Consider the following 9,480-nt stretch of genomic DNA (forward strand, 5'->3'; position numbering starts at 1 on the left):
TGTCCTAGAACCATCTGGCCTAGGTCACTTGTGCTGACCTAGGGAGCTGAGGAGGTCACCATGCCGGGCCCCCACACTGTGCAGTAGTTAACGCATGCTCACTTGGCCACCACAGGGAACTAATGCTTCTTAACACCATGAGGCTGGGGTCCACAGTCCCACCCTGAAGTCAGGGAGGCAGAGATGAGGTGAGTGGTGGGGGCTCCACTTAGCTCTATTTTTAGGATCAAAGTCACTTCTGACCCTGTAGATCTTAGGATTTCCAAGATAAATTAGGGTTTAATAAGAGGACTGTCAGTCAGCCTCTGTCCTACCTCCATTTGGGCAAATGGCTCTGGCTTCTCAGGAAGGCCCAGGCACTTGCACCCAGCAGAGAAGCAGATGGGCAGATTTTCCAATTTTTCCAATTCCAGAGGCATTTTTTTCTCTCCCCTTAGGAGGGTGCAGAGGCCTTGGCTAAATTGCCACAGAGGTGGAGACCAGAAGTTCAGAAGCTCCCTTACCCTGGCTTTGTGCAGCGAAGGTGAAATCCCGAGACACTGAAATCAGGCTTGGGGAGCGGAGGTCAGAGCTGGAAGTCACACCACAGTGGACTCTGGCATCTTGTCCTGAGAGAAGACGCATCCCTCGATACCTGAGGGGTGTTTTTAATCAGCTTTTATTGGGCATTGGCTATGCGACAAGCACTGGGCTAAGATTGGGGGGTATGTATCCCGCAGTCAGTTAGACAAATGAAATCCACCACAGAACAAGAGAGAAACAATGGACTGATAAACAAGTAGATGCTTGGAAGGAAGGATGGGTGTGCTAGGAGAGAGAACGAGGGGGAGGTGCCGACAGGACAGACCATGGCTGCTGAGACAGATGGCATGGCGCATGGCAGGTAAGTGAGTGGGGAAAGTTAGTGATGGTGACAGGGATGCTGACAGGGATGGTGGTGATGATGGTGAGAAGGGTGATGATGACAGTGATTGTGGAGATGGTGATTGCGTTGATGCTGGTGACGCTGGTGATATTGGTGGTGTGGTGGTGGTGGCAATGGTGATGACAGTCACAGCAGATGTGTTAGGATCTGGCTCTCCCCCTCCCCCCAAGATTCTTGACCACTTGGTTTCCTTACTGCGTACATTTTCATCTTCGGATACAATGTATCTAAGAGCTTGATCTAAGAGATAAGATATCCAAACCACGGCTTCCTTTTCAAACACCTGGTTCTGGTTTTGACTAAAGGGTTTAGAGTAAATATGTGAGCATGTATTCCCATCCCTATTGAAAGGAAACATGCGCTAACCTGGGAAACAGTGGTGTCCCCTGAGTTTGTTGGTGGAAACGTAATCACCTTGAGTCAGAACAAGAACGATTCTCCACAGAGTCCTCTAAGAGCTCTCCGGGCCATCCTGCTAAGTGTCCTGCGTCAGGCCTGTGCTGTCCATGAAATTCTGGGATCCTCTGGCCAGATGTCAGGTTGTGCGGCTCAATCAGACTCTTGAAGCAAAGCAGCAAACAGAGCGGGTGCCCATGCTCCTGGCACCTTGATGACTCTGTGGTCTTCCCTCAGCCAAACGAGTAGGTCATTTTAAGAGAGAGAGAGAGAGAGAGAGAGAGAGAGAGAGAGACAGAGAGAGAGAGAGAGACAGAGACAGAGACAGACAGAGACAGACAGATAGATTGGGGATCAGTCATAGCCCGGTGCTCCTCCACAGTCATCCTTCTGATTCTGCCTGGGCTCCTTCGATGGTGATGTGTGATATGAGAAATGAAATAAACCCTCCCTCCACAGGTAGCTTCCTGTGCACGGTGTTCACCTCAGCAACAGAAAGCTAAGTAGGAGAGAAGATGGCGAGGCTCGTCAAGGCCCTCAGGAGACACAGCCCATAAGGACAGACGATCCAGTTGCCGTGTGACTATCTGTGTGACTAACTGCTGGAGCCGATGAGAGGGGACGTTTTTTAACATTTGCCGTCACGTCCCTAATAGTAAAAGTACACCGACTTTTCATTTTAGAAACTTTGAAAGGCACAGAGCCAACATGGAGGCAGGGAATGACGTGCTGACCAGTGCTTGGTGTCACTGCCGTGGGTGCTTAGATAAGGTCTTGCTCTTCTCCAACCTCTGGGCACCCATGGGGCACACACTCATGGTGCTGCTGTAGAGGCCCAGTGCCAGGCCCTGCCCAGGCAGCACTCGGATGTCTCAAGTTGTCACTGCCTACATCCTACTGATGCCACTTCTGAGGCTGTCTCTGGACTCCGCAGGAGGGGCTGGCCACTATTCCCATTGTGCCACTGAGGAGGAGCTGAGGGAGAGGAGGTGACCACTGAGTGGACACTCAGGTCACGGCAGAGACAACTTTGCTGTCCAGCTGTGGTGAGCCAGCTGCAAGGCAAGAAGCCAGGGGCCAGGTGGGGACAGGCAGTGGTGGCCGTGCCCTGGGAAGCAGCCTAGACTCTCACCAGAGTGGCAGCTGTGGAAGGAAGAAGTGAAGTCTGTTTGAGATAAAGCCTGTCTGTCTGCTGACAGATTGGGTGTGAGGGAGACGCCGGGGCAGCCACCTCACTGTACACAGAGCAACTTGGCCAAGAGGGGAAAGAGCCACTGTGGCAGTGTCCAAATCAAAAGCTCAGGTTTGAGCATAAGAAATTGACCAGTCTGAGCGATCTAATTGCGTACAGATATGAGTAAGTCACGGAGCCCGGCGCCTGGCACCTAGGAAAGTCTCCACGTGCCTCCAACTCGCATCCTGCACATGTCAAGTGTGCAGACCTTGGAGGGACTCCCCACCAGCTCTTCCTCATTCCTGCCAGACTCTCCCGTTTCTTTGCTCCCACGCCAAAGCCCAGGAAATATGAGCTGCAGCCCCGTGGGCCGTAGGGCAGTCGGGGAGAAGACAAATGTTCTGTGGGAGGGGTGGCTTCAGGGTCACACCGGCGTCAGCAGCAACTAGCTGCCTGTCCACATCCTGGGAAACCAGACTGCAGCCTGGGCTGTGATTGTGTATGTGCCCCTCCCCTGCCCCCCCCCCCCCCCGGCTGCAGGTTGATTCTGAGTTCTTCTCTCCTCGTTAAGTGAGCAGAAGACAGTCACCCTTGACAGGGAAGGGTGGCAGTGAAGCTGATGAGAATCCCTGCAGCTCTTCCTCTCTGATCTTATTTCAGGGGCAGTGTGTTCCTAGAGTCTGCTTCGAGGCAGCCAGGGGTGAAGGCCCTGAACTGCTCCGGAGCCCAGGGATGACCCTGGGACCAATCCCACGGTGTACCAATCTCTGCAAACATTCTCAACTTTTTTTTTCCAAGAAACCCCTGTGACCCTGACCCAAAGGAAATAATTACCGATGATGCCTGACAAGCTCACCTCTCTCCTTCTAGACCCTTCGTCTTCTTGTAACAGGTTCATTGATCATGGCTAGTGACTATGATGTTCCCTTATCCATCCTGACCCTTCCTGTGGCTGAGACCGGCTTAGGGACAAAGTTCATCTCTCTTGGTTTCCTTTGTGAATTCTGGAGCCCAGTGCGAGGCCTGTGGGGCTATCGGTGGGTCCTCGTCAGCCGCTGACATCATCTAGGCAGAACGGAGAGAGAAAATGAGATTTGAACGAATACAGCTGTGATCGCGGCTCTGCTCCAGTGTGAGCACACACATATCTGGGGGGGGGGGGTGAGAGAAGAGAGAGAGAAGAGAGAGAGAGAGAAGAGAGAGAGAGAGAGAGGAGAGAGAGAGAGAAGAGAGCGAGAGAGAGAGGAGAGAAACAGAGAGAGAGCGAGAGAGAGGAGAGAAACAGAGAGAGAGAGAGAGAGGAGAGAGAGAGAAGAGAGAGCGAGAGAGAGAGGAGAGAAACAGAGAGAGAGGAGAGGGGGGGAGAGAGGAGAGAGAGCGAGAGAGCGAGAGAGAGAGGAGAGAAACAGAGAGAGAGAGAGAGAGAGAGAGAGAAAGGAGAGAGAGAGAGAGAGAGAGAGAGAGAGAGAGAGAGAGAGAGGAGAGAATCAGAAAGGGGGGGGCACAGTACCCTGGTAACACTGCCCTAAGAGGTCTGTGACTGTGCATGGGGTCAAGTGTTGTTTGCATTCAAAAAGCTTTTTTCTTCTTGTGCAAAATTTCAGACATACACTTTAGTGGGCAAGGGGCCCCACCAGTGTCCAAGAAGCTGACTGCTCTGGTTGTCCTCAAGTTGAACAAGACCAAAGGCGTAGCTCAAACCTCACACTTAACAAAGAAGCTTCTAGATTTCTCCTGTTGTCAGAAGCAGATTAAGGGTACCAACCATCCCTGCTCCTATTGGACATTTTATCAACTGTCTCAGCCCTTGTGAGAGCACGGTAAAGGAAAACTGGAGGTCAGGGAGATGGCTCAGTGGGCAAAGCACGTGCCGTGCGTCTTAGTCAGGGCCACTACTGCTGTGATGTAATACCGTGGCCAAAAGCAAGGTGGGGAGGAAAGGGTTAATTTGGCTTACACTTCCACATCACTGTTCATTAGACAGGAACTGACACAGGGTAGGATCCTGGAGGCAGGAGCTGATGCAGAAGCCATGGAGGGATGCTGCTCACTGACTTGCTTCCCCTGGCTTGCTCAACCTGTTTTCTTATAGAAGCCAGGACCATCAGCCCAGGGATGGCTCCATTCACAATGAGCTGGGTGCTCCCCCATCAACCACTAATTAAGAAAATGCCCAAGAGACTCGCCTACAGCCTGCTCTTATGGAGGCATTTCCTCAGGTCAGGTTCCCTCCTCTCAAGTAGCTGTAACAAATTGATGTAAAACTACTCAACACACCATAAAGACATAAGGTTTGAGGTTCTGACTCCAAGCATTCACGTAAAAAGCTGATGTCCCTGTGATCCCAACACTGGGAAGATATAGACAGAAAAACTCTTAGGGTTCCCTATCAGCCAGTCTAGCTGAGTCAGTGGAAGACCCTGTCTCAAAAAACAACAAACAAACAAGGGCAGAATGATCAAGGAAGAGATCTGTAGTTGACCTCTGGCCATCACACACACAAATGCATACATACCTGCAGACTGATATGAGCATACACACGTACACACACACACACACACACACACACACACACACACACACACACACACACACACAGAGGAAGGTGGAGTGGAGCATCTGCACACATTTAAGCACAGTGCTTAGGAAGACAAGACAAAAAGATCAATGATTTGAGGCCAGCCTGGGCTACATTGTAAGACCCTGTCTCGAAACCAAAACAAAAACCAGCCAACAACCAAGGAATAGGAAGGGAGACAAAATTAAGAGGAACGAAAAAGAATTAGGGAAAGAGACAAAAACCATAGTGTTTGATAGACAATATCGCCGTCTTCAATGGAAACCCAGCAGAATCTACAAGGTATTAACATCAGCAAATAAATCCCGTGAATGGTCTATCTTAGTTTTGTTTCTGTTATAATGAAGCATCCTGAGAAAAAGCAACTTGGAGAGAAAGGGCTTTATTCTAGCTTAGAATTTTAGGTCACAGTTCATCAGTGTGAGGAGGTCAAGGCAGGAAGTCCTTACAGCTGGTCACATCACATCCACTGTCAAGAGCAGAGAGAGATCAATGGACACAGTCAGGATGCCCTGCCTAGGGAATGGTGCCGCCCACACAGGGCTGTGTCTTCAAATACCAATGAACCTGTTAAGACAATCCTTGATAAACATGCCCACAGTCCAACCTGATCTACACAATTGAGCCTCTTTTCCCAGATGATTCTGTGTGCTAGGGGGACAATTAGTGCCCACCAGCCCATAGCCTGGACAAAAAATAAACCTAAAAAATCGATTTGATTCCCACTAGATCATGATCACTTAGGAATGTGTAGAGTTTTGCCCTCAAACCTCATGAAACAAAACCCGCTCATGAGTGAGTAATTCTGAGGAAGCTCTGAAAGACAATTTTGTCAGTGATTCTAAACATTGTCTGGAGAATGGGAGAGATCGCCCCTGAGAGTTTTGGGATAGGGAGGCTCCGTATTGGGATGAGATTTCCGAGTTTCACAGGCAGTGGCCACAAAGATGCCAGCCCGTCTTTTAAAAGGCCACTTGACAGACTCACCCCGAGGGGAGAAAAAAAAAAAATCCCAAACTAGCCAAGGTATTTTGGCAATAATGATGAGTGCTGAGGTGAAGGGACCTGCTGACAGATGTTACAAGCTAATACACCAGCGAAAGAATTTAAGATAGATAAATAATTTGATAACACAGTCCTGGATGTATACTCCATCAATGGCTGTTTGTTGAGCATCCTATAGTAAACTTGGGAGCCTTCTCAGACCAGAGGCTGCCTTATAGGATGGGCAATGAAGTGGGACCCCCCCCCCCCAGATGAAGTAAGGCCACAGGACAGGCTGAGACATGGGGTGCTGGGCAAGGAGGCCAGAGTAGCTGCGCAGGCTAACAGGAAGAGATAAGGAAGGCCAGAGACGTAGGGCTATTCCCAGCAGGGCAACAGAAAGAGTAGAAAGAGGAGCCCGTCTGAGTGAGAGTGGGGCCTTGCTCCAGGCTCACAGGAGAACAGCATATGGAACAGTCACCCAAGCTGACCAGGGTGCTAGAGAGGCATGAAGAGGTAGCTGGACCCCAATAGAGCGCGGAGGCGATGGGTGGGGTTTGCTGTTGTCCTGGACGACATGAGCGGAGACTCTGGGCTGGAGAGCCAAGATTAGTTTTTCCCAGGACAGAGACACTGAGACGGACAGACAGACAGAACGGACAGACGTATAAAATGTTTGTTCGGTTTACCTGCTTTGCCCTTGAGAGCTCCAACAAGCCTGGAGTGCACAGGCTAAGTACCCACTCTTATCTGTCTGCCCCAGGGTATGAGATTCCCGCAGGCACCCTGCAGGGACAGGCCTGGCTTATTCTGAGTAATAAAGGGCCAAGCCAAGCTCTGATTCATTTTGACCAGTCATGTGACCCTTGACCTGCCTGCTCCGTCCCTCTCTCTCTCCCCCTAGCTCCAGGAGCCCCTTCCAACCCAAAGACTCTGGGAATTCAGGAAATCCCAATTTAGATACGTGGCTTCGGAAACTGGCAGCCACCAGAGAACGGAATGCGGAAGGCTCTGCCATTGTGTGCGCAGTCTAGACTCAGGACTGGACCACTGTGCCAGGAAGGAGTGAAAGTCCCTTTCTGGGCTGTCCACCTTCCAGGAAGCAATAACCAGGAGCAGCTCTGCCAAGCTCTCGCAGGGTCCAGGGCCACCTCGGGGCTTGGCCAGCACTGTTATTATTCCCCCACCCCTTGCCAGATGCCCCACGCCCAGCTAGTGCTTCCTCGGAGATAACGCGGGTAGAGTGACCACATCAACCTGCACAAACAGGTGGCAATTATTTACCATGGGACAGGGAGCCGCCGGCCAGCACGCCAGCTGGGAGCTGAGTCTGATAACGCTGCTTGCTTATCACGGAGGGTTAGAGGTGCTGTTTTCTTGTTTGTTTGAAGTTTGGGATCTGTATGGTCCAGTGTGGCCGGGACCAAGTTTAACAACAGTTACAGAGAGGCTCAGAGAGAATGAAGTCACCGGAGCTGGCCCGCTGTGTGTGTGAGCCTCTCCATGGAATCTGTCGGGCTGGTTTTGACAGGCAGGGACAAAGTGAGGATTAATGAGACCTTTGCCTTTGGATGAAACGACACGTTGAGTAAACCCGTGTGTGTTCCACATGGGCACTGCGCCCTCGGCTTTGGGTAGGTCACTTCTGCGCATGCGCCCTCAGTGTCGGGTCGACACTTCTGCGCATGTGGTACTGAAAGACACAGGGAGACATAGGTCTGGCGGTCACGCCGAAATCCAATGGCTGCTACAGCCAATTGGCAGTCAGATGCACATGGTGACTGGTTGGGTTCAGGGCCTCTGCTCCAAGTCACTGTGCTCTGTCTTGGCAATGTGTCCTACATAGCGCGGGTGTGAAGTAACCTTTCTTCTTGTGTTGAGCGGTCATCTGCCATCTGCTGAGGCTTCGCTAGATAATGTGTCTCGTTTTATCCTTGGAAAACCCAAGGAGATAGCACCCAATCAGGTTTTGCAGCTGCCTATGACAGAATCAAACCAGCTAGCTCCTTGGCTCAGAGGTTTCCATTTACAAATTTCCGGGAAGGGTCCAGCTTGGGTGCAGTGGAGTCCCTAAACCAGGAACCAGAGTACCCACATGTGGTCTCAAAAGCTCAGATAGCTGACCTCCCCCATGAAGAGGCAGAACCAGCCCCCTCAGTACCATCTTGGAGTTTCTGACCTTTGAAGAGGGGGTGGGCATCTTCCTCTCCTGCCTTCCCGTGAGAGTTTGGGGGAGATGCCTGAAGAGACCCTGTGTGTAGGCAGGACAGACATTCAGGCCAGCGTGAGCTGCCAACGACTCACCTGAACCCTGGGAGGCTAAACACGAACCAAGACAGCTACCCAGGCACCAGCCACTGCGTGCCAAGGAACCCAGGCTAGCACCAGGCAAGGGGCACTCAGACAGGAAAGTGGCAGGGCCAGTTTTGCCTGCCTCCATCTACAGCCCAGCCCAATTGTCCGTCTCTCGGGCTTGGATGGTGTTGTGGCAGGCCATCAGATAGGCAGCGCATTCCACTGGGGATTTTCAGGGTGGGATAATCTGATATGTGTCTGGACATGCGGCTTCCGCCACCGATGCTGTGACATCCATCGCCGGCTCAAATCAACAAGGGCAGAGAGCGAGTGGGAAGCATCCTACAGACCAGCTGTACCCTCCCCCTCCTCCCCCTCTTCCTCCTCCCCCTCTTCCTCCTCCTCCTCCTCTTCCTCCTCCTCCCCCTCTTCCTCCTCCTCCTCCTCTTCCTCCTCCTTCCAGTCCTACACCTTGCTTCTCAGTGTCCTCAAAGCTCCCTTCTGGCTGCCCCTCCCTCTGGCACCCACTTGTAGGTGCACAGCACCATTGAGGAGAAAGGTTGCCAGCATGGGGGGAGGGGCTGTCTGGAGGATTATGGTCTCAACTTCTGCCTGCTAGGATCCGAGAGATTTGGGCAAGTCCTCACCTCTGAGCCTCACCTCCCTCACCTGTAACGTGGGGGGAGCACTTAGCAGAGCCCTGATGGCTGCTGGTAAATGGGGCTGAGTCCGGCTGGGATTCCAAGCCAGGCAGGCTTTCTGCACATCAGCTATTGGATGGCACCTTCTGATTTTGTTACAGACATTGTTATAATAGGAAAAAAAAAGATTGAGAGAAATAAGTTAAGGGGGGATTTATTTTGGCTCTTGGTTTCGGGGGTTTTGGTCGATAAGAGCAGGGAGAGCCAAGGGCCACCCGTGGTGGTGACAGAGAGCAGTAGAAGCTTGTCACCTCGTGGGAGACCAGATACTGAAAAGGAGGCAGGAACCACTGGTGAGTGAGTGTAACTTTCAAAGGCCACCCCTGGATCTGCTTCCTGCAGCAAGACCCCACCTCCTAAAGGTTCCAGCAAGCCTACTGCCCCACAGTTTCTTTCCAGACAGTGCCACCGGCTGGAACAGGTGATA

At 51.8% G+C, this 9,480-nt stretch overlaps 1 long non-coding RNA gene across 1 annotated transcript; it reads right to left on the reverse strand.

Annotated features, from left to right (window-relative positions):
- Nucleotides 1-642: 642 nt before the first annotated feature.
- On the reverse strand, nt 643-6,825 carry LOC120098555 (uncharacterized). The gene is made up of 3 exons (XR_015643641.1): nt 6,747-6,825; nt 3,352-3,560; nt 643-2,464 (listed from the first exon to the last, which is right to left on the reverse strand). It is a non-coding gene; the product is annotated as an uncharacterized LOC120098555 (long non-coding RNA).
- Between the last annotated feature and the right edge of the window lie 2,655 nt (nt 6,826-9,480).

Source organism: Rattus norvegicus, chromosome 19, assembly GCF_021556685.1.
Source record: "Rattus norvegicus strain SHRSP/BbbUtx chromosome 19, alternate assembly SHRSP_T2T, whole genome shotgun sequence".
NCBI classification, from domain to species: Eukaryota; Metazoa; Chordata; class Mammalia; order Rodentia; family Muridae; genus Rattus; species Rattus norvegicus.